Raw genomic sequence first — 17,255 nt, 5'->3', positions numbered from 1 at the left:
TCTACGCGGCGATGCCGCGATTATTAGTTGCCCCGTGAGCGTGGACAAATTTCACGCTTCTTAAAGGGTGTCGCGGCATCCCTCGTGCTTCTTTTATTTTTTTCTCTTTCTCTATTAGGGTTGAATAGCGTGACCTCGGATCCGTGTCTCCTGCCAGCCGTCGAGGGAAACTTTAAACGTCGCGTTTCACTCGTAAAGCGCGTGTCAGGTCGCGCACCGGAGCGGTTCCCAGCCTGTCGCGATCATCCATCCGCGCTCGTTAATGATCTCCATTAAAGAGCTCCGAAACACTTTAACGGCTCCGTTACTTTTATCTCTATACTTGTACATACTTTCTCTCTCCTCCGGGTTTCTCCGGGTTTCTCCGGGTGCATCGGACATTTTCATATATTACGGTCGCCCTGTTCCTATTTTATCTCTTTTGCTCATACCGTAACGCGCAGATTTCAACCGCGACGATCCCGTCTGAATGGTTTCCCCGAGTTCTTTCCGGATTCTCGGATTCCTTAATCTTTCGCGAGCATATATCTAATGCCTAACCATTAAGACACACTCGGAGTTTCTCTCCGATATTTATGCGACCTAAAAGTTTTTCAGCTTCCGCGATGCGAGAAATAGATCACTCGGAGATGAGATGTGAATTGCATCTACTTATTCTCGAGAAGTGTAATTACGCTCGCGGAAAATGAAATTTTAACGAAAACAATCTGTATAATTGGACATGTATTCATATATTATGTTAAATAATGTTTCGCGAGTATCGTAGCTCGGGCATCTATGCAATATGCAACGTTGAAATTGAGGTAGACCGCCTGGAACGAAATGGCGGAAATGTATTTGGAGTCCCTCATCCCGCCATGAAGCTTCACCTCGCTTCACCGTGGACAAATGTTAAGCCGCTTACGGTATGAATCTTATCCCCGGAGACTGATGTGCCGTGGGCTCGCCTATTTAATAGGAAAAAAATATTGCCGTCGCTTTCATTCGTGTTCTCCTCGAGCGCAACAGACCGGTATCAGCATTCTCGTTCTCCGACGTTTGAACAGTAGGTTCATCGTGTCCCCAATCTTATTCTATTTTCATTTAATCGAAGTTTAATATTAATTGAAACTTTGTGTGCTACTTTTTTATTACTGACATCAGTATGTTATCATTCACTTATCATTATGCGCTTGACATTTTGATATAGTTTTCCTCGTTCTCTCGTTCTATTTACGCTGATAAATAAACAAATATTTATTTATCGACTTTATGGCGAATTTCAATTTATTTTTTCCACTTAATATAATTTGCAATAAAAAGTTTTTCAGTTCGATGTTATCTAGATTAATATCGTTTCCTGCTTTCGCGTCCTCTTCCCGAAATTAACCGCCGTCGTCTCTTTGAAAGTAAGTTTTCGTATCACGGCGAGTTCACGAGACACCGATGTAATTTGCATGAACGACGGTATTTGGCAAATTACATAACTTTTCTCCCTAATGATCGACTGATCCCATCCGTGTTTCTACTTCGGTTATCTTATCTCCTCGCCAACATTACTTTTGCATTTACGTCTTTCGCATATATTGGATAAACTAACGTTATTTACCTTCCTCACTTCGTACAAATATTTAACGTTATTTAACGGAAGTATCAATCTATGATAATAAATATTTCATTAATATAGAAAACCACTAAGTCAAAATAACTTACTCTGATATATATAGAGGGATGCCGTAAGTTTTTTATCATCATTAGATTTTTAAAGCAGTCCATAATTTGTCAGGTAAATAGTAGTAACTTTTTTGACGCTAGGTCAAATACTGCCGCGGGATTATTTGGTTGTCGAAACGGAGCGGTTACGAAAGTCGATCGGCCTGTTCGCTCATCTTTTCCAACTCTTCACCTCACCTTTAGATAACCCGAAGGGTCGTGTCACCGGTAGAAAGTTTTACGCTTTTCACAGCGCATCGACCTGGCTCGGGACGACGTTAACCTTATCGTCAGCGGCTACAGAATTGCGCATCCCCTGCGCGCTGGATTACACCGATAAAGATAAACTTTGCCCGTGTCGGGCGATAAGCCGTCAGGGATCGACCAAAAAAAAAAAAAAAAAAAAAAAAAGTGCGGCGGCTCACTCTCGCGGTCGATTATTCATTTATCATCGGCGTATTCACTCGTTCTCTCTCACTTTCTCTTGCCTCGTGTTCTCGCCTCCTTGAACGTTCCACCTTTATTCCGCGTCGGGCTGAAACTTTCAAACGAGCCGCCCGCTGAATTTTTGCACCCTTCGCGAGAGAACTCGCGCGCGCGGAGTTAACGGGCCGGCGTGAGTGGGCCCGAGAGGGCCATTAATAAAATGTCATTTGCCTCTAAGCAATTTTCCGGCTTTTCCGGCAGCGCCCGCGGCAATTTCGTCGTGCGCCGTGTGCGATTCAAATTCCGGCACACGAGAGTTAGCGGCGGAAAATGTTCCGCATTCCTGCAACCGTCGCAGCTATCCGCCGCACTTGTTCGGATTATAGTTACATACTTCGCATACGGTATAACACGCGGAGCTCGCGAGGGTTCTTAAGTGTGTGTGAAGGGGGGGGGGAGCCTTTCGCTTTCCCCCTTCTCCCCTACCCCTCAACGGCGTAGGTACAAGCGGAGAAAAAAGTTTTATAAAATATGAACGCGAGCGTCACACGCAGCCGCAGGTGCATCGGACTGCATACTGTCGCCGCTCTATCCTCCTCCGTGCGAAATCCTCTTCTCTTCCGTTCCGTCGCAGCTCGTCGCGACTAATCTCTTCGCGACGGTTTACCGGATTCCCCTCTTCCCCCTCCTCCCCCCTCCTTCCCCCCCCCCAGATCCTGCGTACGGCTCGTCGTCTGACGTAAGCGAGGTTTATCTCTATTGAGAGAAAAAAAAACTCGTGTCGAAAGATGCGCCGTTCTCGCGCTACTCGCGGAATTGACAGCGTCGTTGGTGTGAAGGTGAAAATGTCTCCGAAGAAACTTTTTCTCTATGCGACGAATATCTCCCGCAACGGGAAAAATTAATGACATCGCGGTCGGATGGAGACGTCACACTTTTTTTAATTTACAAACTTTTATTTTGGAACGTGGAATAATCCCTATTTTTCGCTTCAGCGGTAATCGTTGCGCATTTGAAACCTGTATGATTATGTCAGCGTGTAAACGAACGCTTGCTAATTTTAATAATGAGTCGAGCAGTTTTGTAAATAATCATTTCCGGTATCCTCATTACCGCCGCTCCTCGTGTTTGTAAAATTTTTTTGTCTGCGTGGGTTTTATCCGGCGCTGGGTCGGATAAAATTGAGGGTGTTACGAGGCGTACGTGATTCCGGGATAATTGGATAACGCGTGGCGAGACGCGGAACTTTTGATGCATTTTGCGCGCCTCCGCCTTCGCCACCCTGCCTCGTCTCTCTCCCCCCGTTCTCTTTCGTCTTTCTTCGCCTATCCATATTCCGCGGAAAGTTAATTTGTAGAAAAGTCGCGAAACACGTAGAATAAATACATTCTTCCGTTTTAACGGCGGCAGCGGCCTCATGCAGACACGCCATATCGGTGTCGTTTGTCATGCACGAAGCACGAGCAGCGACGTTATCGCGTTCGCGATTAATACCCCTGACAAATCGAGGCGCAAAAAGGGAAAGAAACGGCGGAAGCGCAGCGGGCTCACGGAGACAAGGACAGAAGTACGGGAGGAGAACAGAGATGGATAGATAGGAACTGTGTGTGTCCTGTCCCCGTTCCGCGGGAAATTATCGACGCGCGACCCACGCCTTGAAATTACGGTGCATTTATAGGGCGGCCGCGTACTACGTGTTTCTTTTACAATTTTACTCTCCCCCGAATGCATAAGACCGAGTCAGCGCGGGTAAAAACCCGTATGTACGGTGTAGCGTGTGGTGGAATCGGGCGACCGCTTATTTTCCCCCGCGTGTAGCAGCACGCCGGGATAAAAATGTGTGAGCGAAACCGGACAGCTGGTGATGCCACACTGACTCTCGGGCAAGGTGCCGCGCACTTTTGTGACGCGCTATCTCTCCTCTGGTGATTCATCGTCGACCGCCGCCTTTGAAGATAGGGCGACCACGCTCCATTTGACTCGTCTATCCGGTTTTACCCTACTTTCCCCTATTACCCTCAAAACACACCGCGCGCGCGTCCCTTTTTCCGCAATTTCGCCGAAACATCGGCTCTCTCTCTCTCTCTCTCTCTGTATCGGAGTAAATTGTGTCGTAGTGACGGAAACCGGGTCACTGTTACGCGGACGTTTATTCACAGCGAAACAAGTAGCAGGAAGGAGCCCGCCGGGAGCGCGATAAGACAGCGAACCGTAGAAGGCGAAACTGTGGTACGCATAAAGGTTTCGAAATGGAGGGAAAGTCAAAGCGTGCGCCGGAGTCTTTTGGTAGCGGCCGTTCTAATTGGGGCAGCTGTTAATTAAAGTGTGCGCGCGCGCGCGCTCCCGCTTAGGAGAAGACATCGTTGTCGTCATCGTCGGCGGCAGCGGCGACAACGACGACGACGACGACGACGATTGCGACGTCATCGCCGTCGTCGCGGCATGGCATAGCGCGTCAACTCGCGACGGGACTTTGTTCGCGAAAATAATGATCTTTCTATTATCCGGCGCGCTGCGCTGTCCGTCCTTTCTCAACCATTGTCCTCTTCATCGTCCACGTTATCGTCTTTATTGTCCCGCCGCTCGACGCCTCGGCTCCTTCCTTTTTTCCACCGCGGCCGCATTCGAGAATAAACGGAAAGACGCTCGATGAAAAATGCTCTCGAAGATTACGAATAAAAAGGGCGCTTGGATTATTTTCGGCTTCGATATTTTTCGTCATCATTAATTCACCCTGTCTCTTTCTATCTCTCTCCCCGTGACGCACGTGACGCGTGAATGCTTGACACCGCATACGCGGCGTAATTATCGCATGATTGGGCATGACATTTATGTCTATTTCCGGAGATAGCTACACGTACCCGACAGCCTCAACGATAAGACTGTCATCGCGGGGAAAACATTTTTATTGAACAATCAACATAACACATTAGGCAATAACGCGAGCAGGACTATAAATGTTTGCGAAGCAAATCCAATTGTACGATTCTTTTAAAGTCGCGCTGTTTAGATTCGTGTTGTCGCCGTCATCGTTATGGAAACGCGGTGACGATTTCGTGCTCATCAAAATAGCAATAATAGCACCGAGACAACGTCTGACAGTGCAGAATGCGGACAGAGGTGTAATTCTCGTAATGAGCTTCAAAATGGTTAGGCTTGACATTATATGACGTACCGAGCGTGATCTGTCGGGACTAATTTTCACGCTTTACGGCTCATTTCTCATCGCGTTGCATTAACGCCGCATACGCTCAATATACTTTCTGAGTAGATAGGAAAGGAAGAGTGAATCTTACCTCGATGTACGCTACTTTTAAAAGCAACGTGTACTTTGATTAAAATTAATTGTAAATTCACGATTCATCGACGACTGTGATAAAAAAGTACAGCGTACAGAAAATGGTCTACGATTGCATCTATATATATGCGAAACACCACTCATGGTGACGTCTTGTTATGGCAAGAAAAGAAAACGCTTTGTCCACGGTCCCAGCGGAGCTTGCCGTCCGTCGTCACCGCCGATCCGTCATCAGATAATGCGATTCGATTAGAAATATCGCACTAATGAGACTCGAGGCGCGTCCGAAAGATGATTAATGAAACCCGCCGCCCCAACGGATAGAACTCGACGAGTGCCATGCAAAAAGGGTTTCATATTACTGTCGCCCGACGGTGTAATGAAGTAGAACTCGCGTTTCGCAGTTAAGTCGCGCTGTCATCATCGTTAAATGATCGGAAAGACATGTGGTCGTTAATTAGAAAAGTGCATTTTTTTTTCTATAGATCATAGATAACGCAGGTCGGCGGGAAAAATTGTCCCGGTTGAAAATTATGTTCGACTTTCGGATCGAATAACACGAGAAATTCACACGGGAGGTTCGCTTGTCGGCCGGATAAGGGTTAAAAACGCCCCGGATCGACTTCCGGACTTGCCGGATTCGTTTGTTGTTCCGCCGCCGCCGGCCGGCACGCGGTGACTCGATGCGGGGCTTAATTATCACGCCTCACGCAAACTTCTCATTATCACGCGCCGCGTTCTCGAGTGTGTCGACGGGCGCGCGATTCGGAGACAACGATACGGCGCGGAGCACACATCGAGGTTCATTAGTTTGAGTAACGTCGGGTCTTACGAAAAATTAAATGAACACCAGACGCCGGATTAACGTAACACAGTCGCCGAACTTCTGCGAAGCTGATCGCTGATCGCCGAAGTTCGACCTCGTTTGCTCGTGCGAAAATTACGGATCGCCTAAGTCACGCGAAAATTCCTGGCTCTATTTAAAAGTTACGAAGCTTCAAACCGAGAAGTCTCAACTTCGCAGCTACGCAATTTACATAGTAGGTTTACGATAGGCAAGTTTCAATGTCGTCCACAAAGTCGCGCCCTACGTCCTTTCTGACACGCGCGCATGCAGAATATCATCGAGCTTTTTTAACCCAGATTGCAAAAACTCGTGCCATTTTTCTTTGTGGAACACAACCGACCGTATTGCAGGCCGCGGTGAAGTTTCGCGCAGATAAGCCTCGGATCGATGGGGTCGTTAACGGCATCGGCATCCACTATTGTTATATCCGGATCCATCCTTTAACGCGTCGTTAGGGCTAGGATTACTCTTGTTATCCCGTTTCCGCCACAGTTGGTAACGCGATACTTCTCTGAGATCGTGTTCTCAAGGGATGTCCGACGGAGAATCACTGCTCAATTGCTATCTCGTAGCGAAAGGTCATGTCGGTTAAACGTCGCTGGAACGTCCAAAAGCGGTATTTTTCAAAATTATGCATAATTTTTGAAAAATATCTAAAGAATTCAGACTATTTTATACATAGATTCTGATACCACTATTTTTTATAGAATTTTTGCATTGATTGCACTGATATTTATCGTAAAATACGCGTAAAAAATTGAAATATATTTATCCGTTTTATAACAAATATTCTTTGTTGTTTTTATTTTTTTTTATTTTTATATATATATTTTTTTTTTTTTTTTTTTTTTTTTGAAAGAAAAATCTGCAGTTATTAATTAATTATGGATTAGTAAAATGTTAGTATACAGGATTACCACGGGGTCCGCTAGATTTCAATGTGTGCTTAACAGCGGCATGAAAAAGTACGTGGGCTTAAAAGATTAAGCAATTTCTGTCCGCCCCTTGTTAACGATTATTGGAAATTGGAACGCTGATGAATGGAGTGATAATACGACAGAGGGAGAATTTGGCGACATAGTTGCACGGGTATGGACTGTCAATACATCGAGTATTCGGGATAAGATTAGAGCGTGCTTCGTTGCGTCTGGACAACCGCGCGCTAACCGTACGGCATCATAAAGCCGGATGTATAATTGGCATGCAGTTCGCGAAATTCCGCATCGTTATGCCATATTAATCCTATTGTGAACAATCCTTCGGCATTATCCCCTTCGTACTAATCCCCGCGCAATCGTATTCCAAGTGTGTCTAGTGCGATGCACTGGACGAAACCATCGATTACGATCCCGGCTTGGACCGGGTCCATTTCTCATTAGACAATATGTGTCTAATCAAGTGCTCGTTGACGTAAGTGCGTACTACGTTAATAACGCGAATAATCGCGAATGTACGGTCGCGACGATAGAGCACAATAGATTTTCGCACTTTTTCTGTGAATTTCGTTAAAAATTCCATTATAGAAATCCGAAGTATGAAATTAAACGGAAGAAAAATTTAAAACGACAGATTATGATAATAAATTCCATTTTGGCGCCCAACACCGAGCGTCGAGATTCCTTTCGTCTTGTCGAGTATTACCCGATGATTCCCGTTTGAACGGGAACGCGACGTATCCAAAGTCATTTTACCGTGACCGATTTCCGTATCCGCATACAGGTACACACGTCTGTTTATACACAAGTGCAAACACCTCGGTGCTCACACAACACGGTGTGTACATAAGTGCTGCGTTTCCACGTGCGCAGTGCTTTATACGTGCCAGTGCAAATCAGGCCGCGTTTAAGCGGGATCAAAATTGAAGCGCCGGAGGAGACGTCGATTATACGCCACGATTAGGATTAGCGGAGCAATTTGCACATCTTTCAAAGTAATTTTTGCCGAGCTTCAAACTCATTGTGGAGATCGTCTGTGTATTTTCTTCCTTCTTTTTTTTTTTTTTTTCCTTCAGATATAGAGGTACACCGCCAACTTCAGTTACTGAAAAACTTGGTAGGAACTGGAATTTTTATTAAATTTCTGGCGCGGTTGTTTCTGTATTTTTAATGTATGTTTAAAGGGAAGCAGGCGGTGGCTATGTTAGCACTTTAGCAGATAAGATACACACAGGATTAAGCGATTTTCGCAGTAAGCTCGCCATTCCGCAAGCAGATGTTCCGTTCGCACGGCCCAATCATTAATCGCCCTCCCGCTAATAGCGGAAGGCACTTCAACTCTACTTTCAGCTCCTGGCCATTAAAATGAATCCAAAAAGTATCCCTCGATCTCTAGCGCGTAAGCTTCACGTGTGAAATCCGCAGGAAGAACATCCTCACGCTTATTCTTACCTAGCCCACGTTTTCTCATCTAAAGTTGCCCGCGCTCTTTTTGCAAGTAATTACAGACAGTCTAAAAGGCATTAATTCTGGAAACGTTTACACACACTCACACACACACACACACACACACACACACAGAATGACACAATTCAGTGAAGTAATATAATTCTATTTTACGATAAATAAATAGGCAAATAAAAATTTGCTTATTCAAAATACTTGAAATATTCCATTCGATTTACACAAAGCATACTCGCAATTATAACACACAAGCACTTTCCGCCACGATTACGAGGAAAACAGTATGGTGGAATATAAGTTATACATAAGCACATAGTACATGCAACGAGGACTGTCTTACTCGGATTATGTCACCTTATTATATAGTCTGCTTATACGCTAAATATGCATTAATAGGTAGCAACTAAAATAGCGCCGAGATAAGCGACAGGAAGCGGTATACGGGAAGCAGTTAGGGAGGAATAATTCAAGCAGATACATAGCTTTTCTCGCATCTGTTTTCCGGTGATATATCACAATCCCGCTCGTTTGCATAAAGCAAGCTGCCGCGGACAGTTTCTTTGACTTCGGGTGGGCGGCGAAATTTTTAAATAATTCTGTACTACACTCGGCGGGATGTTGGTAAATGCGCGCGAATAAAACGGAGTATGATGGGAAAGCAAGTGCTCAATTCTGCGGACTTTACAGATGTAGCGCGTCGCACCTATAAGGCCGAATGGTTTTCACGGCAATTTTTCTGTTTCCTACTTTTTCGTCGCTGCGCGAGCGACCGAGCGATCGGATTTACAAGGGTCCGATATCGATCGCGCGGGATGTCCCAGCACTTCAATAAACCATTTTTCTCCGACGGTCGCTACCGTGGCGGAATAAAGTTACCATAGGTATCCCCGCCGGTATTCGGGGTATACGTTTTCCCACTGCGTCTCGTACTAACGAAAGCGCTGATTTTTATTCGCCCGCTTTCAGCGTCAAACCGTCGTCGCGGAATAACGCGCTTCTTTTTCAGCCACGAAAAAAGAGAAAGAATAAAAAAAGAGATAGGGATCGGCACTCCCAAAAGACGGGCTATACCGTTGAATCGTCCCTTATCGTTCTGCGAATAGCCACGTGATCGAATTTAGCCGGGATTGGACCGGAACGGGACGGTCGTACCGGGACTTCCGGTAATCCACTTTCCCTTAAACCGCGGACCCCCCTTAAAGCAGGATAAATGGTTAGCGTGGAGAAACCAGAACCCGAAGTAAATTCTCGAGTGTGCACCGCGGATTAACTTTCTACTAACTACTTGCATTACGGGAAACAGCCCCGGCGAAATTGGAATATATTTCGCTCCGTGACGTCGTTTAGCACGCTCAAAACTGTCATCGGGGAAAATGGATACTAAGCAGAACGGCCCGATTCCAGGAATAATATTCGCGAGATGAGAGAATTGGACTTTGTTAAGTCGCCAGAAATCCAGCGAATTGCCATTTTCTTTTCAAAAATTTCTTGATTGAATAATCCAAATTATCTTGCTTATTTTTGCGAGTTGCACAGTTAAATTTCCAGAAATGAATGTATTTTCAAGTACGGTCAAATGAGATCGATTTTTTCTGTTATTTTTATATATTTTATGTAAACGGCGATATATTATGCGATGGCCGATTTAGTTAGATATTAATGATTCAGTTAGTTGTCGGAATATCGAAAATCTTTAGGCGTTTGCAACATTGCTGAAGTACATATCTCATGGCGATCGATGGATGGTATCTCGACGAGAAATGAATCGTGACGGTACCGTCTTGTATGTAAAATGCAACATACGCACGAATTTTGCCGACGCAACGTGCCGATGCCGCCTCAAAAATAATTCAGGTAAAGAGAGAGAAATGAAGTTGGAATTACGCGCTCGTCTCAATATAGCACGTTTATATACGGATTGTAAGTGCGCTTAAAGATCCAGAAAGAGATTGTCCGTGATTGCTGACTTTAAAGTCCAGAAGATCGTTTTACGGTGTACGCAACGACCACTTTTACGGTACTCTTATTTTTTATGTAAGGTCACACCGAGTCATCGTCGTCGGTAGATTAATTGTATTACGATCGCGTATGCCAAGGGTGATAGAGAAATTTGATATTATTCCTGTCAGTATCAATTAAAATTTTTTTTTTCGCCAAATTAATATATTTAATATTTCGCGCAAGTTACAGACAAAATTTATGAATTGTTTAAATATTTTTAAAGTAACTTTTAAATATTTCTCAAACTAACTTTCAAACTTTTTCGAAAGATTTTAAACATCTCGGAACAAGAAAATTACCAAGTGCAATTTTTCTTTGCCTGCTAGCCAGGGGATAAAAAGTAAATTTGATTTACAACTTATTTACTGTTTCTGAATACAGGATCAAAGTTTTTCAGGCAAGTTCTCGAGACAAATTGTGAAGGTTTATTTTCTTTAGCCCGCCGGAGGCACAATGCCGAACGAACGAAATTTATCCGTCCGGCGATCTCTGATGAGTCTCTCGGTGATTATTTGCAGGTGTATTTACGCGAAACCTAGTCCGGATACGAGAGTAGGTAACATAACATTTAATGCGACGTTCACTTAACCGCGCCGCTTTCATTAAACAGTCTGCGCCGAGCCTGGGGGATTGAGCAGGGGCCGAAAGAGAGAGAGAGAAAGAGAGATAGAGAGAGAGAGAGATAGAGAGAGAGAGAGAGAGAGAGGAGATTCAGTGGATCTCGCCGCTAAGGTACACAAAGTACGTAACGCACTTTCTGTGTACGTATGCGGTTGCGGTGTCGTCCCCGCGTTAACAATACGTAGATACTGTGTTTCCGCGCAGCCGGGAATTAGATCGCTTCACGGTTACACCGCATCCTCACCGCGCATCCGCTGTCGCGAGCGCACGGGGATATTAAATCCGACTGAAGAGGTCGCGACACGGTGAGGGAGATTAATACTAATCAATATCGCGACTACACGCAGGCAGTCGATTGTGGTTTCAACGCGACGCGCGGATGACGTGCAAAAATAAATTAATCAACTAAGAGCACACAGTAATTTTATGCATTACAAATGAAATTTAACATTGCGGTATTTCAACGTTGCCGATACATCTGTCACACATTACCGATACGCTCGAAATTGTGGATTAATTTGTATTTGCATAAAATTATTCTATGCATAAAATAATTCGTTGATTTTTCCACCAACGTAAATAGAACGTTTGATTATGGCCGCGTATACGAGTATTTTTAAAACAGAGCCGCGTATACGAGTTTAAGATTGCCAATGCTAAATACACAACTTCCAGATCGCAGGTTGTCGAGAACATCGAGCCAAAGTCTCCTTCCTTGTTCGAGAGACTCGAGTCTCTCGAACAAAGATAAAATATCAACGCCGGACGTATCCGGTTGATACGTATATCAGACCGAGTGCATCGTAGCGACAAAGCGAAGGAAAATAGAAACGCTGTTATCGTGTGCGGCACCGCCGCGCAGTGTTTTAGACGATATGTTTCAGCAATATTTACGACTCGATGGAACAAGTGCGCTTTATTGTGCATTCACCGACGACGACGGCCGCGTTCCTAATGATATTCTCTTTGCTAAGACGGCACAATGACACTTTTCCTGGTAAGGTAAAACGCAACGACATACGTGCAACGTAAAAAATAGCTCCTTTCGCCTTGCATTTTTCGCACGCGAACAATACCGGTCGAATCGATGCGAAAAACGCGAGACTTTATTGCGCCGGATGCCGGACGATAACGCGATTGTGAAAAGTTTCGTCCTCTTTCGTTAATGTTGTCTTTTCATGGGACGAGACTTCGTCTCAGATGGGCCTTCCGATTCCATTTGGGATTCTTTGTAGAAGCGAAAAATACAAGGTACAGTACACGCCGTGTCAATTCGTGAATTAAATGAAGAGCCGATGAAGCGATTGATCGCACGCGAACGAGATTCGTGTTTTTCACTCCCAAAATAAAATTGTACGATGAATTGTAACAATAGAATTAAATTGTTCAAACTAAATTGTGAAAACATTCTATTTGCTCGGCGCACAATGCCAAGTGCAATACATAAAAAATTTATGGCGCGTCGGAGTGCGGTTTTCGCGAAAATCCGGATAAATAAAACTTCGCCGGTGTAAACTCGCAAGGTTGTAAGTTCCGCGCGTTCCGCGTTAACTTCACGGCGCCGTGGCACAAAAATTCAAGTTATGCAATATACTCCGGGCGCGCGGCTTAAGGAAGTTTTTTGCGAAGCTCCATACGGAAGGTCCACGTTCGATGAGTTACGGTCCATTTAGTAAAACTGTTTGCGTTAACTTTTCTGAAACTAAGAACATAAGCGGAATTCTACGGCAGGGAAGTTTCTCTCTCTCTCTCTCTCTCTCTTTCTGGGGCCGATCCAATTTTTTTTTGTTCTTTTTTAAGTATTTCGCGATGATCAGAAACAAGGTCGACGAAAGTTGCGCGAATAAAGAGCGTCGACCATTTATTATATTTCCAAGTTTGATGAAAAATTATTATTCAGTCACGCGGATGTGTACACGAGCGTGCGCGCGGTTTTGTTCGACAAACAGGCGAAATAAAAATGTCTATCCCGGGCATCAAAGTTGTTCGAAATAAATGCCGCGGATATAGGGAATGAAAGGATCGTAAATTTCGCAAGTGTCGCACGCGGACTTAAGCTTTCTTCGGCGAGGAGCGGTCGGGAGACGCGTCCGCGCGCGCCGTGGTAGTTGAGAACTCGAATCCATCGATCAGAACCACTCTTCGCGGGGGTTACCTGGATCAAGGTGAAGCGTCTTTCTCGAGATGGAAAAAGTGGCAGCCCCTTTCCCGCTGGGAATTTTTCGATGGGGTGAGAAGTGGAATGTAAAACTTCGAGAGGTGGGCGATGAAGACGGAACGATTGCCGAGCAAGCGCAATGTCCCCTTCGCCTTTTCCCGGCAATACCGCGGTAAACGAGAAACATTTCGATCCTCCGCTCTGTCGTTTGAACTGATAATTAAATAAAAATTGAAAATCTATAATTCGCGTCTGTAAGCGCCGTGGAAGAGTAATGCCTGTGAATATTGTACATTATGTACAGCAGCATGTGGAATATGTATTACTTGGGCTAGTCACACACTGGCTCTATATCGCCAGTCACGCGAACTATTCGCCGTTGAATATGTATAGGTAATATGTAAATATGTAATGCGCAGGGGGAACACACACTCAGCCGGCAGAAAGCCGGGCGGATTAAGTAAATATTCGTGGATATCGCGAAGTTCGGGGGTACGCCGACAGACAGCGGCCGCGTATAAACTTCGCGGAGTCCATAAACTCGGATAGAAACTGCCAAACGTATTCTCACCGGCATGCCAACCAGTCTTCTCTCTCTCTTTCTTCCCCTCTATCTTCGTCAGCCTCTCCGTCTGCCGGCTTTAATAAAAGACGAAACCCTATACGCGCGAGAAAAATTCCAGAGGTCGTTAGCACGTACTACACGTGTACGCGCGAGGGAGCCCTCGGAAACTTTCGCCGCGACATAATCTCCGTAACGCGGAAGTCTGCGGGAACTCATTATAATGTCAGATTTTTCACGAAGGGTCGGAAAACCATCATCCCGCCGTTCTCGTCTAACGGAAAATTACACCCTTGCATTTTACAACCAATCTGCATTCTCGTCGCGTTCGTCACGATAAAGAAAAGAGAAGAAAAAGAAGGACGAGGGAGAGACAGAGTTTGCCAGATTCGCACAGACGCGTCTCTCATATAATATAAAAACAAATGAGCGGAAAAAGGGAGATTAAAATTTTCTTGAACCGGTGGGAAATTCGCCATTATTCTCGCGAAATTTTACCGTGAAGTAACCCGCTCGTAAGTACTCGAGATATACCATTCAGCGTAAAATATTTCGCGGATGAAGTACGGGGGAGGCCGCGAAACTTCTTTATGATCCCGACGTGGTCCTTTAAATTCAGCCGCGAGGAGGCGGCGGGGACGATGAGAGAGTTACGAGGAGAGGTCGGGAAGCTTTCTCACAATTGGCAGGCGAACCGATGCGCCGGCGGTCTTCTCTCTTTCGCGAGTCCTTTGGCCTGGATGCCCGTTTATACCGCCGGATCAATGGGATCGAAATAAGATGGATACAGACTCCGGGGGACGCGCTTCCTCCTTTTTCCGCAACGACGACGGAAGCAAGGAAGCGAGTGGGCTCTCCTAGCTTTCTCTCCTTACGCGAACAGATGTAGGGCAGACGGTCAGCCAACTAGAATTCCCATCGAATACATAAAATATATCCGAGCGCGCCCGGCGGTACGGAGCGTGAACGTGCGCGCGGCCGCTTCGTTACATATGAATGTACTTAAGTAAATGCAGTTCGCGTGTGTGAGCGAAACGTACGCGTAGCAGAATATCCGGGGCGATGCGAAGGGATGTAAGTGAGAAGAAATCTGTTTCTTTAGACATTTTATGATATTTTTTTTGTTTTACAGTAACGTGAAAAACCTTTTTTTTCGGTTAAAAAAATACGAGTACGAAGTAGCGAAAGAAATTAAACAGAACTGTTCGCGTTGAATGACATAATAATTACAGATCGTGACATTTGTATTGATTAACATTTGTAACAATAAACTGCCTGGTAAAGCACACACGTTGCAAATTAGCGTCAGTCTGGTCGTGGAAATTCGGGGGGAATGATTTTGCCTCATGAATTTCAATGCGCGGCCGGCGGCGGTAGATTAAGATCGGTCGAAATCGGCAGCCGGGATCGACCAAATTGCTCGACTTCGAACAATTTGCTTATTTATGTAGTTCGATAGAATTGCAATGTAATGATATCTGCAATGCGTTACTATTTGCAGCTGCAATCTCCATTCATTTCTCCGTGGCAATTAATCGGTTATGCGTAAATAGAAGTCAATTAACATGTCAAATTAACTAACTATTATTGTTAATGTTTATTATTAATTATTGATATTAATCACAGTAATGACAATGTGAATTATTTGAAAAGTATTGAGCATAAATATAAATTAGATGAAGCGAAAGAGTTCTTGTTCGAATAATGTTGGGACCTGCTGCGAAGCGCGCGTCGCTAAAACGATGACAGATTATTCAATCGGAAATTTTCTAAAGAGACATGCTGCAGACATTAATTACGGAATATTCTCCGGGAAAATCGGAGGCACGTAAGTGTCCCGCTGGATGTTGTATAAGCAGCGGCGTGAGCGCACTTGGCTGCATCCCCGAGAGAACTTTCCGTGCGTCGCGCTGTAATAGCTCTATTTATTGCAGTAATAACTGCTACCACCTACGTTCGAGTACCTTCTTGCTAACGTGCAGATACGTATACGCGGGGGGGGGGGTAAGGCGGGGGAGAGGCAGAGAAGAGAGCGCGGGATATCGGAACAATCCTCTTATCTGCACAAACGCGCTCGAAAGGTATTCGGGTCTCGTTAATGCGCAATCGAAATACAAGACAGGTCGATGATATTCCATACGTATTCGTATTTGTACTTGGTAATTATGCGATCGATCGCGAGCCCCTCGTAAAGTCTCGGCGTAACGGCGACCTCATCGCCCATACATCAACGATACGTGCTTTAAGTAAGCAATCGAGAATCACAGTTGACCGACACGCGGCGATCGCCAGGTATATCCTTACCCCCGCACGAAAGGTAGCTCGAGTAATCCGAGACAACGGTTTGAGAATAATTTGATTGATGGACGGCGCGCACGACAGACGAGGGCGCACGCGCGCGCGCGCGCAGAGGATGGAAAAACCTGTTCGACGTTTCGTAACGAGACAGCATCGCTGTTTGCTCGCGAGGCTAATAAGTAGCGCGGTTTTTTTTTTTCCCGCGTCACGCGGATTCTCCACTCGTCAGTTTCATTTTTCCGATTCAGACGTTTAGCCGACGCGAAAAATATCCGGAGAGACGAGTGCGCTCGAACTCCTCGTAATTGAATGCGCGTTGATTGATGGCTGTTTTAAACAAAAGCAAAACGTTATAACTATCACATCGGGCGAGCAGACAGGCGGAAAAAAAAGGAAGTCTTGTTATACACGAGCGAATGATCGACTCTACCGGATTGAAGAAGAGGCGTTCAGTCTGGGGGGGAGAGGAAAAAAACCGATATACACCGCACAAGTGCCTTTTTGTTTTACGACGCACATCCCAGGAATTAAAGTGTAAGAGTAGCGTTGAATTATTTCTGGTCGGTAAATAATTGCTGAGTAATAATACACCAATTACGGTGGCTTAATCTTTCATGGAATATCTCGAAAGACGGTGATATTTTTTTTTTTTTTTTAACTCACTTTCATCCACCCGGAGGAAAAGATCAGGAGAAGCGGATAAGGTCACGTTAAGTAAACCTATTTTCGTACCAGACAATAGCTGAGTTAGTATAATTATCGCACAGCTAATGTCAGACTTTACGTTTTACGGCCCACAATGAAAAAACTTCATCGATAATCTCGGTATAATCTTCACTCCGTAATTTCGTTTGAAAGATTACGCGACTCGGTAGTTTGGCTGTGAATTATGTTGCGCGCGGCTATTTCGTTCTTACCACTTGTATCGACACGACTCCGGACGCCAGACCTCC

Source organism: Linepithema humile, chromosome 6 (genome assembly GCF_040581485.1).
Source record: "Linepithema humile isolate Giens D197 chromosome 6, Lhum_UNIL_v1.0, whole genome shotgun sequence".
Lineage (NCBI taxonomy): Eukaryota > Metazoa > Arthropoda > Insecta > Hymenoptera > Formicidae > Linepithema > Linepithema humile.
This window is presented reverse-complemented; position numbering follows the sequence as displayed.